Raw genomic sequence first — 12,941 nt, 5'->3', positions numbered from 1 at the left:
ATTATGTTTACGATAAAGAAATTACCTTGCGCACCGATCATAAGCCGTTACAGTTCTTATTTGGGCCGAAAAACGGCATACCACTTACAGCAGCAAGTAGACTGCAAAGATGGGCATATTTCTTGTCAGGTTTTCGATATAATATACAACACATTCGATCTGAAGAAAACGGAAACTGCGATGCGTTGTCGAGATTACCGGTAGAGGACGATACAGTAATTTTCGATAACGACTTTTCTCCGGTGTATCATATTGAACAGGGTATAGAAGTAATGGATTAGAAAAAAATCAAAACGGAAACATCGAAAGATGATATTCTTAAAAAAATTGTATTCTATGTTAAAACAAGCTGGTCTACGTCTACTGGAAATGAAGAAAAAAAATTTGAAAATAAAAAAAATTAATTACACGTGGAAAATGATTTCCTTTTTTGGGGCTACCGCATAGTCATACCTAGTACTCTTAGACCTGCCATCTTAAAAATTGTGCATGCTTCACATCTAGGGGTAGTTAAGATTAAAATTTTCGCGAGATCATATGTGTGGTGGCCGAACATCAATGCCGATATTGAACAAGCAATAAAAAGTTGTGCAGTTTGCGCGGAACAACAAAAAAATCCAAAAAAAGCAATACTCACACCGTGTCCGTGGCCAGAAAAAGCGTGGTCACGCATACACATGGATTTCTTAGAATTAATGGAAAAAATGTATTTAGTTGTAATCGATGCACACTCGAAGTGGCCAGTAATCATAGAGTTTAAACAAAATACGATAGCATGCAAAGTAGTGGAAGAATGTAAAAAATTGTTTGCAAGACATGGGCTACCTATACACATTGTAACCGACAACGGAAGGCAATTTACGAGTGCCGAGTTTGAAAATTTTGCTAAAGTTTTGGGAATCACTCACACCTTTTCGCCGCCGTACCATCCTGCAACAAACGGTGTGGTAGAAAACTTTGTAGGCACATTCAAGGATAAAGTCACAAAAATTGTAAAAGCGGGAGAAAGCGTGGATGATGCGATCGGTGTGTTTATGTTTGATTACAGAAGCGTACCGCACTGTACTACAGGCAAAAGCCCTGCGTGGCTAATGTACAAAAGAGAGTTGCGCACTAGATTGGATCTATTGCATCCAAGAGAAACAGCATCTAATGTACAAATAAAACAGAATGCACAAATAAACGCGTATCAAGGAGCACGTAAGGTTGAGTTTTTGCCAGGCGAAGAAGTGATGATTTCAAACTATAGCGTTAGTAAGAAAAAGCAAATTCCAGGCGTGATCAATACACAACTGTCACCTTCGACATTCGATGTAACTGCGAAATCGGGCATCAAGTGCAAGCGGCATGAAAATCAGATCGTGAGTGCCATTCCCAGTAGTGTAAAATTACGAAGTTAGGCTCGCCTGGCTGCGAAATGAAAAAGTGGAGGAGTTGTGATGCATGATGATAAACGCGAAGTATGAGTAGGAGCGCAACGCGTGTGTCAGTGCGTTTATGGTAAGCGCTGCGACGCATCGAGCCTGGTAGATCAGCCAGTGTCGTGCCGATCTATGAACGTGTTAGGCGTTGAGTTTGTATCGCTAAGTCTGTTACATTCTGTGCCCTATTACTTTATAATTACTTATATAATAAACTATCATCTTATCTTCACTATTGGAATACTAGTATCCTTGTGTTACCTTATTTTACCCTGCATACTATATTTATAGTAATTACCTATATCACATAACTTTTTAAAATGAATTTACGAAGTAAAAGTAAACGAAGAAATAAATACCAATTGGCCAAAATTTTGGTTGTAAAAATTTACCAATGGGCCAAAATTTTAGTTTTAAAAAATTAAAAGAAAAAAAAAAAAATAATCTAACAATACTGTTAAAACAAAATCCGTTTGTGATTCTAATAATATCATAATTTTGTAATTTTTTAATATATTTAAAATCTTTCAATACGTTGTCGTTTTAAATATATAAAAATTAGGCATTAGTCAAGGAAAATAAAAAGTGATTGTTAAAAACTCATGTAATTAGTTGAGATCAATATACGTTTATTACATATATAAATTTTAAGTAGCAATTAATAAAATTTAGGTTTTTTTCCACACTTCGTAAATCTAATTTGCAATTACGGGGATTGGTGCGCAGAGCGTGCAGAGGACATGTATGGTTATAACAGCTTAGAAATATCCATTGACACGTACAGGATAGACAGTTCATTTAAAAAAGGGAGCCACTAGAATAAATAACAAAGCTCACTAACAAAAATTCAAGGGCACATCTCTCTGTTGATATAAACTTTACCACTTTTATTTGAAATTAGCAGCTTGTTCTTTATATTTCATTAAAAGTAGACCAGTAATTATTTCCCAGCGTAGAAAACTTATTCCCGAGTATTTTCGAAAAATGCCATAGTCTTCTGAATTCTGTGAAATATGCTTTAACATATTATTTTTGATACTAACAATTAATTTTATTATTTTTTAAGGCTTTAAAAAATATTAATACAAACCTTATTTTGAAAAAATTACACTTACAACACAATAAAATGGGGCGTTGGCTCGCGGAGCGCGCAGGGAGACGGAGCACCACTAGTGTACAAATATGTATGTATGTGGGTGTATATATATATATATATATATATATATATATATATATATAATATATACAGGGATATTCTTAAGTACTTGAGGAGCGGGGACCAGCGTGTGGATCAGCTTCCCCTGAGTCAAAATCCGTTTACAGAATAATTTTTTAACAATTATTCATTAAGTAAATGGATTTACAAAAGTGCTCAATTTCAGCGTGTTTAGAACGCAAATTTCAATGGCGCGGGCTGCCATGAAGTGCAGTGTCATGGATCGCAACAACATAGCAACAAACCTCTAGGTCGGTAAACAAAGTCTGAATAGATCCCCTAGCGGGCATGAGATGGCGCTCAAATGTGATTAAAACAGTAAAAACGTGTAGCTATAAAATTATTAGAAAGAGATGAAGGGCTGAGTATCAGAAACGTAAAAACAAATAAATAAGCGTACAAAAAGGTTATTTAGTTAACCAGAGATATTATTATGAGATCATTCTACATACGATGAAATTGACAGTGACGATGAAGATGATGATGATAATGATGAAGATAATAAACATGATAATTAATGTAATAAAAAAAAGAAGATACAATTGTAAACAACATTAATAATAATAATAAAGAAAATGTTTAGCTTGAGCGGTTATCAGGTAAGACTTGGGCCGCACTTGGGTAGTACTTGAGCAGTGGCGCTTGGGCGGCACTTGGACGGCACTTTGGCGGCACTTGAGCAGAATGTGAAAAGCGGCACTTGGGCGGTACTTTAGCAGCACTTGGGCCGTACTTTGACGGTACTTGAGCGGCACTTGGGCCGTACTTTGGCGGTACTTCGGCCGTACTTTGGCAGAATGTGAAAAGCGGCACTTAGGCGGTACTTGGGCAGCACTTTGGCCGTACTTTGGCGGCACTTGGGCAGAATGTGAAAAGTGGCACTTGGGCGGTACTTGAACAGTGTGTAAAAGCGGCACTTGGGCGGTACTTGGGCAGAATTTAAGCAGCGGCACTTTGGCGGTACTTGGGCGGTACTTGGGCCGTACTTTGGCGGTACTTGGGCACAATGTGAAAAGCGGCACTTGGGCCGTACTTTGGCGGTACTTGAGCAGAATGTAAAAGCGGCACTTGGGCGGCACTTGGGCCGTACTTGGGTGGTACTTGGGCGTCACTTGGGCCGTACTTTGGCGGTACTTGGGCAGAATATGAGCGGCACTTGTGCGGTACTTGGGTGGCACTTGGGCCGTACTTTGGCGGTACTTGGGCAGAATGTAAAAGCGGTACTTGTGCGGTACTTGGGCGGCACTTGCCGGCAAGTGCCGCCCAAGTACCGCACAAGTACCGCTTTTACATTCTGCCCAAGTACCGCCAAAGTACGGCCCAAGTGCCGCCCAAGTACCACCCAAGTACCGCCTAAGTGCCGCTTTTCACATTCTGCCAAAGTACGGCCCAAGTACCGCCAAAGTACGGCCCAAGTGCCGCTCAAGTACCGTCAAAGTACGGCCCAAGTGCTGCCAAAGTACCGCCCAAGTGCCGCTTTTCACATTCTGCTCAAGTGCCGCCAAAGTGCCGTCCAAGTGCCGCCCAAGCGCCACTGCTCAAGTACTACCCAAGTGCGGCCCAAGTCTTACCTGATAACCGCTCAAGCTAAACATTTTCTTTATTATTATTATTAATGTTGTTTACAATTGTATCTTCTTTTTTTTATTACATTTATTATCATGTTTATTATCTTCATCATTATCATCATTATCTTCATCGTCACTGTCAATTTCATCGTATGTAGAATGATCTTATAATGATATCTCTGGTTAACTAAATAACCTTTTCGTACGCTTATTTATTTGTTTTTACGTTTCTGATACTCAGCCCTTCATCTCTTTCTAATAATTTTATAGCTGCACGTTTTTACTGTTTTAATCACATTTGAGCGCCATCTCCTGCCCGCTAGGGGATCTATTCAGACTTTGTTTACCGACCTAGAGGTTTGTTGCTATGTTGTTGCGATCCATGACACTGTACTTCATGGCAGCCCGTGCCATTGAAATTTGCGTTCTAAACACGCTGAAATTGAGCACTTTTGTAAATCCATTTACTTAATGAATAATTGTTAAAAAATTATTCTGTAAACGGATTTTGACTAAGGGGAAGCTGATCCACACGCTGGTCCCCGCTCCTCAAGTACTTAAGAATATCCCTGTATATATATATATATCTTTTCGTATGATATAAACTGGTTATGGCATTCCACTTAACTCTCACACTCACAGCCCTTCCTTAGCCCCCCACACATCCCTCCTAACTTCCCACAGACCCCAGCAAAACAAGATAGAATTTTATCATTTTTTCCCTTGTTTTGACAGATCACGATTTTTACCCTAACCCTCCATGGCCCTCAACAGATACCCACGCATTTATTTGCCCTTCCACCACTTCAGGACAATCTGCTAAAAACCTATCGATCTGAACGGGCCTTGATATATGTACATATATATGTGTACACGTGTATGTGTGAATATTTTTTAACTTATTTATACATTTCATTTTTATTCCACAGGTATATATGTTTACATGTATAATAAGATACATCTGCTTACATTGTATAGTTTATGTAAGGCATGATGTACACCCCCCCTCCCAAATTCATTTAGATATTCATCTCAACATTAAACAAAATTTTATGTTTTATACAAACAATTTTAAAAATAGTATAAAACTTTTAAACGCAACTGACAGCTTGGATGTAATTAAATAGACATGATTATTTTGCACAATGAAAAAAGTACGTCAACATCTTAGAATGTGGCATTTCCAATAACAAGCTGAAAATTCGGGGAAGAAATGAAAATGTAATAAAAATGATAGCAATAGGTAGATTAAACAAAATATCCTCAAATAACAATAAACGTTTTTTTTTTAATTATTTTTATTATAATAAGTGGTGCAACATTTTTCAAAGACATTTAAATATATAAAGAAATTAAGCACCAGACGTTTTAAAATGCTGCAATTGCAATGGATTAAGTAGATTATAGTACTAAAGTTGATAATACTTTTCAAGAAGCATTTACTTTTGGGTTTCCTAATCAATTAAGATAATTTTTGCTTGATTTTTAGTTCAGGAAAATATTGAAGGTATCAAAATACAAAATGAGTATAAAAAAATACTACAGTAGATTTTGTCAATAATCGCGCTCTTTCATACATCAACTAGAATTCATAGTTAGAAGATAAATCTTGCAAATGCTTTAATCTATCTATACCATAACAAAATTTTATGGATAGAAAAATGTCTTATATTGAAAAAAAGTTTGACTCTTCGTAATAAAATTTGAATAATGATAAAAAAAAAAATATATACAATTAGCTAGAAAATGAAGAAATTTTTTTTATTGACGTTTTTGGAGGTTAAAAAAAAACGTATTATTATGAAACATCAAGTAATTATTTTATTTCTCGAGGTAAATAAATTTTTTGATGATTTAGACTAACATATCATCTATTTAGCTTACAAAAATCGACAAGTTATGAAACTTTCAGATTTCCGTTGGACTAAAACAATGTATCAAGCGTGATCTTGGAATATAAAAATGATATCAAAAAATTATAAAAGTAGATTTGATTATTTAAGATGGAGGTTTACTGATCCCAAATAAAGCCTTAGAATTAGTCGACGGAAATTTAAAAGATATGTATAATACGGGAATTTTTTTTGAAACTAAATTAATTTTTGCAGAAGGAAACTTCTGTCTAATTCCTTGAATAAAAACAGTGATAAAAGTATAATTACTGAAAAAATTATTATATAGTTATTTTATAGATATTTAAAATTTTTTAATTTCAAATAACTTTTTGTTATTATATTAAGAAATGTAGATCAAATAATGTATGTTCTTAAATATTTGGTGATTTTAATAGTTATTTGGTTAAAAGCATTCTACTTATATAACATAACGAGTGTACCAGTTTTTTAAATAAAAGAATTTTTTTTAATGATATGGAGAAACTGGAACGTGTAACAGCAAAGATAACGAACTTATAAAGGAGTTGATAAGTCGAAAAACAACAACAAGTTTACCATTTTACGAACTCTGTTGAAAATGAAGAACTATGGTTATGCTAATTAGAAACTTGAATATATAGACGGTTTACGTAATGTTACTTCATTAGAAATTATAAAATCGTTCAAATTAACGTAGACGGAGAAATACTAGCTAGAGAACATATTAGATATAAACTTTTTACCTTAAGAACAACTTTGAACACTAAAAAAACCTCTTTGTAACCTTTTATTTTATATCGTTAGCAATTTTGAAAAATGGTGACATTAATTACAACTATCAGTAAATATCAATGTTAAAGTTGAGAATGTTTGTTGATACTTAAGAAAACTAGTATTCTCTCACGGCTAGTTATGCGTAGCTTTAATAAGTTAAAAAAATAAAAAAAGTTCATTCATTTAAGATCAAAGAGATAATTCATAAATCAAAAAGTTTGTTTGAAAAACAATTTAGAAAAAACTTTACTTTAAACAAAAATTGTAATGTTCAGATATAATTATGACTTTCAACATTTATTTAAAAGCTTATCGATTAATTATCATTCTATTATTTAATAACAATACTTGACATAATGCGCCTTTTTCTATGGATAAATTATTTGTTAAAATTAGTTTCTTTCAAACCGTTATATAATTTCTATTATTATTTCAATTTTTTTTTTTAAATCATTCGTAAAAAATTTTAATATACTAACCCCATCATGGTATTCTATTTTTGAAAGATTTATAGAATTGAAATTAAAATAGTATGAAACTGAATTTAGTTCTACCATCAATTGTTTAGACATGATTGATGTACAACTCTCACACGTCGAAGAATCGAGTAACATTAAAATTATTTATTTTTGAGTTTCGGAAAGAGCTATTTAATTATACAAAAGAAATAGTTAATTAAATGAATAATTTAACAATTGATACAATGTATAATTGGCTAACTAAAGAATAAACAGTAAATAAGTATTAAAATTGAAGATAAGTTACGAACCACACGAGAGTAAGGAGAAAGAGCTTTATTCAAGGGTTGCTTGTAACAGAATGGATATAGAGTGCATAAAAGGGAGTCTGGCTAAAGTGTCTGAAAGTTACTGATGGGCTCTGTGGACTACTGGAAAAATAACAAGCCAGGCGGAGATATGTATATGTATACGTGGAAGTCTGTGTTTTCCTGTATACTGTTTATATCACTATGTGATCTCAAAAATGGTATTTTCACACAAACTTCCTTATACCCTTTTTAAGTAAATAGAGTACTTACCGTGTGTGCAGAAGTTTGCTGGTTTAATTGTTGAGGAAATCTTTTTTTTTTAGGAGCATTAAGTATAAAATCGAGATCAAATTTAAAATTATACATATATTCGTCCGCGTACATCACTTTTTTTATAAACACACGCACGTGGGCGTACCGAACTATATACTCGTATATACACTAGTTGGACTCTGTCCTTATGCGCGCTTCGAGTGATAACTCCCACAGTTATTTCTTATACATTGTAGGTAATAACAAATATGTTTACGTATAAATATTTTTGTGTAATATGGGACAGTTCTTAGTCGGAATACGTAAGATAATAAAGAACTGCTTGCATGGGTCTCCCATTTTTATAACTTTTCCAGATTCTGATAGTCCTTCTGTGATTGCATAAGGAGCATTTTTTGATTTCATTTTTTTCCCTATTTAATGATATATTCGCTACGTAGAATTCTCTCTCCCGGAATGAAATTTGTTCAGGGATTAGTGAACAGTTTTCAAACGAACCTACTGCTACGAGCTCAACTCACATGTTTTTTCTTCAACTTTAAGAATAGAAAACTTTTTTTCATTTATACTGTATTGTACTCGAAATAGAAATAGTTACAAAACTCCCTTATGAAAATGTATACATCTTACAAAATGGATATTTACACAGATATACTAGTGGGACTTTGCCCCCCCTTCCCTGCGTATTTTGTGTGCCAACTCCCTGTTAATACATTTTAATTTTCTTTATAAATATAGGCTTCGAGGTAAGAGACAAAAGGTTTGAAAGTTAAAAAAAATTATCTAACTGATTAACACGAATTACATTACTATTTATAATAATTTCACAAAAAAATACAATAAATACCTTTCACAATACATTACGTACTGTTGTTATAAGAAAATCAGTTTTAATTACTCTTAAATAAACAACAAAGTCAGATTTATAATAAATGTAAATACAAAATGATATTTTAACTACATAGACAAAAGTTTTAGTTCTGTAGTTAACACTTGTTCTTACAATGAATATTATTATTTATTAGTTTTCCTTTTACAAATTTTTTAAATCAGTTTTGCATTTTTGAAATCATGTACGAGACTTGAGCAGAAATTTTATTTTAATTATTGCCTTCCGTTATTAACAAATTAAGTCAAGTCATTGTTTAAGGGAAATTTGAAGTAGACAAGTTTGACCAGACTAACGTAGTCCATGGGTTTTCGTGCATGTAATAATCAGCTGATTATTATAGCGAAACAAAAAAAAGCTTAAAAAAAATATTAAATAAACTTTAAAATAGTAAGTATAATGATTTTATAGTTACTACGCACATTCATGAATTCAACCATACTTTCGATTTTGACAATGTTTAAATTTTAGATGTGTTTGTATTTCGACCATGTCTTCTTTTCCTTTCTCTCTCTCTTTCTCTCTCTCTCTTGCTCCTCTCAAACGTTTCGCTACTCACACCTCAGCTTACACTGCCGCTCACAGTAGTAACATATCATCTACTGACTCAAAAAGACGTTTGTGTTGTGTGAGGCACCTTTAATCTTACGGAAAGAATAAATCAGTTTTGTCAAATAACAACTTTTAATTTTTGGGTCGTGTAATTTTAATCTTGATAAATTCGGCAGCCGTAGAAGCTGCCGAGGGACCAACGACGCCCACGAGCCAACAATTTCACACAAGGTTATAGAGAGTGGCAATGTGTTAAAAAATAAATAATACAAGGATAAAGGCTTCAAAAATTTTCTATAAAGTATATTAAACACCTATTAAAGGGCATAGGGGAGTCTTAATAACTCCTAGCCACATTTACTACCAATATGTACTACTGACACAGACTAAAAGACAATATTCAGCGACGCATTGGGCAATGCCTAGAGTACTGGTTCAAACAATTTGTAAGACTACAGAGTTAGCAGGCGATGCTAGCAATGGACATATCTGGTACGTTATTTGCGAAGGTTGCGCTCAATATCATTGAATATCATCGAATCCTATGTACAACTGATAGGGAAAATGATAGCGCAAAGTGCAATTTTGTGCCCTTGGGCCCAAAGTAATTCCAAGGGTGCAAAATATGACCCAGGGGTGCAAAGCGGCAGTTGCACTTTAGGTCTATGGTAAGAAATAATAGTCTTCGTCAGATAAGTGCCGTCGTTTCCGGAGCTACTTTGTGGCCCGAGAGATATAAGGAAGCCGTGGAGTGATGGCGCTTATGTGGCGACTTTTATTTTTCCTACCGAGGGCAAAACCGACCCTTAAAGATGCCCGAGGTTGGAAAAATACATAATTCTACGATGCATCATAGTAGCAACATAACTGCACGGAACATCGCGGTCAATAAACTAAGAACTGTAACTGCGATTGAAGTAAAGTTTTTTTAAGCTATTGCTGACCGACTACTAACAATAAAGAGTTCCAAGGGAAATAATATATTTATTTAGATTAGATGACATAATCTTACCCTGTACAATAAAAGGTAAGGGCAATGTTCGCAGGCGCAGCATAATCAAAATTGAATACTGAAAAATTTCAATTTTTCAAACAGAAGAAAGCCAATGTTTTGCCACTGATAACAAAGAAAATTAAAATAATACAGATCCATTTGCACTCATAAGTTTTGAATTCATCCACGTTGAAAAGTATGAGAGATCTCACGTCAAATCTTAGTAAAAAAATATTTAAATACAGTGCAGTAGAGAATTTTATAACAACAGGTGACAAGAAATTTAATAAGTTAACGTATAAGTTTATAAATGGACTTTAATATATGGTCACAGTTTCTGATGAGGCTATGTCTATTTAAATATATTCCAGTAGAAGTAGCATTGATGCAAACGAAGCACTGCTACACTAAAATCCCTGTAGACAACAATAGGTGAACGATTAAAACACGGCTGTTTTAATAACCTATAACTCAGATCACAAGACTTAGAAATAAGTGGCATCTAGCTACTGAGAGATCGCATACTGTTTCTGATTAAGAAAAATGGCTTAGCTCATAATATGAACAATCAACGGTTATGATGTGGCCCATAATAGCACACACAATGATTAAGTCATAAAAATCGCTACATTTAAACTATCAAGTACTATGACGGGGTCATTTTTCATACTGGCCCAAAAAACACCAAAACTCGACTCGATGTAAAATTTGAGGTTTTAGGCTCGTTTTAATGCCCTGTGTACGTGTGTTTATATTTTGTTATGTTTCATGCGAGGAAAGAGGAGAGAATGACGGAGACATACAGCCAGTGAGACGAGCAAAGAGGAGCGCGAGCGGGAAAAGTGAGAATCATAAGAAAAAATGTGTAATTAAAGGACTATAAGTGATGTTAACGTTAATACTGTGTGCGCAGATATATCTTTACGCGTACCTTTTAGTGTGAATCGGTAGGTTTGTGGGAAAATAGATGGGTTGTCGATTCGTAGCGATTATTGTAATTATTGATTGTATTTTTTATGTGTCTTTTGAAAAATTGTAATGCGCCGGAAAAATAAGGAGTGTTTGTGTTTATACGTGTAGTTAAGGAGGAAAACGAGACATGTGCAAGCTAGGTCGTATGAGAGAAGTAGGGGAAAGAAAGAGATAGAAGAGATTTGAGGAGTAGGACGCGAGCAGCGAGACTGAGAGGACTCCATGACAAGCCTTTGAGAGAGAAGGATGTAGAGCGTGTGCGCCATCGAGACGTCGTCCAAACTACGTCCGTCACACAGTAGGAGATAAAGCACTTTTTTTCCATAAATAAAATAACTATTTCCACCCAATCGATTTGAACAAATTTTTTTTTTAAGTAAAGGTAAGAGCATATGGATGACTAAAAAATTAGTCTGAACTGTAGATGGTGCTGCTAAAATTTATGAAAAATGGCTGAATCGACCAAAATTTAAAAAAATTTAATAACGATTGAAGTGCAAACACTTTGAACACAGTTACTCTCACCAAAATAAATAAGAAACTATCAACTATATTGCCACGTAAGAATACAATGCATTGTGAGTCTACATGATATTAGTAAATTCAATATGGCCGCCAATAAACGGTAAAAGAGGTAGTTAAAAGGTCCTTTTTTCCATAAATGAAACAACTCCAGTTCTACCCAACCGATTTCGACAATTTTTGTTTTTTAAATGAAGGTAAGAGCAGACAGATTACTTGAAAATTAGTCCGAACTGTAGATGGCGCTGCGAGCATTCGTGAAAAATGGCTGAATTGACAGAAATTAAACAAATCTGCGTGATGATTTAAGTGTAAGGACTTTTGACGGACTTATTCTTACCCGAATGGATAAAAAGTTATTTACTCAATTGCTAGTAATCATTACAAGTATTGTCAGTCCATGTGATATTTGTAAATTTAATATGGCAGCCAGAAAGACTAAAAAAATTTAAGAAAAAGAACATTTTTTCTTAAATAAAATAACTCTATTTCTACCCAACCGATTTAAACCAATCTTTTTTTTAATAAAGGTGAGAGCATACAGATCACTGAAAAATTAGTCCGAACTTTAGATAGCGCTGCTAGAATTTATAAAAAATGGCTAAATTGACCGAAATTTAAAACACTTTCGTAATACTTGAAGTTTAAACACTTTTGACGAACTTATTCTTACATGAATAGATTAACCATTATTTATTCAATTGCTTTGTAATCATAAAGAGCATCCTAAGTTCATGTGACAATAGTAAATTTAATATGTCCGCCAAAAAGTCTGAAAAAATTTATAAAAAGGCACATTTTTTTCCATAAATAGAATAACTCCATCTCTACCCCACTGATTTGGACTAATTTTTTTTTTAAGTAAATGTGAGAGATACTAACAAGCTAAATATTTAATAAAATTGATGAGATTCTTGCGCTAAACTTAAAACACTGTCTTGCACCGATTGCCTCTGCTTAAGATAAAAAAAATAACGTTTTTAAGCAAATGAGACAATTTTGGACTTTACTAAAGGCATTGTAAATTTGCAGTGTGAACAATCGTAAATTTATTATCATGACTGTGAAAAAAAATTATTGCTATAGTTAAATTACTACGTCCAGCATAGATCTCATT

The 12,941-nt window shown here is 34.0% G+C and overlaps 1 protein-coding gene across 7 annotated transcripts in view; it reads left to right on the top strand.

The window, feature by feature from the left end:
• The window catches only part of PIP5K59B (Phosphatidylinositol 4-phosphate 5-kinase 59B), a 712,665-nt gene that overhangs the window by 171,328 nt on the left and 528,396 nt on the right, over positions 1-12,941 (top strand). The gene's annotated exons all lie outside the window — the stretch shown is intronic.

Source organism: Copidosoma floridanum, unplaced genomic scaffold (assembly GCF_036245765.1).
Source record: "Copidosoma floridanum isolate Cflo_tuat_1 unplaced genomic scaffold, Cflo_Japanese_pri ptg000005l, whole genome shotgun sequence".
In the NCBI taxonomy this organism is placed as follows: Eukaryota; Metazoa; Arthropoda; class Insecta; order Hymenoptera; family Encyrtidae; genus Copidosoma; species Copidosoma floridanum.
This window is presented reverse-complemented; position numbering and strand designations above follow the sequence as displayed.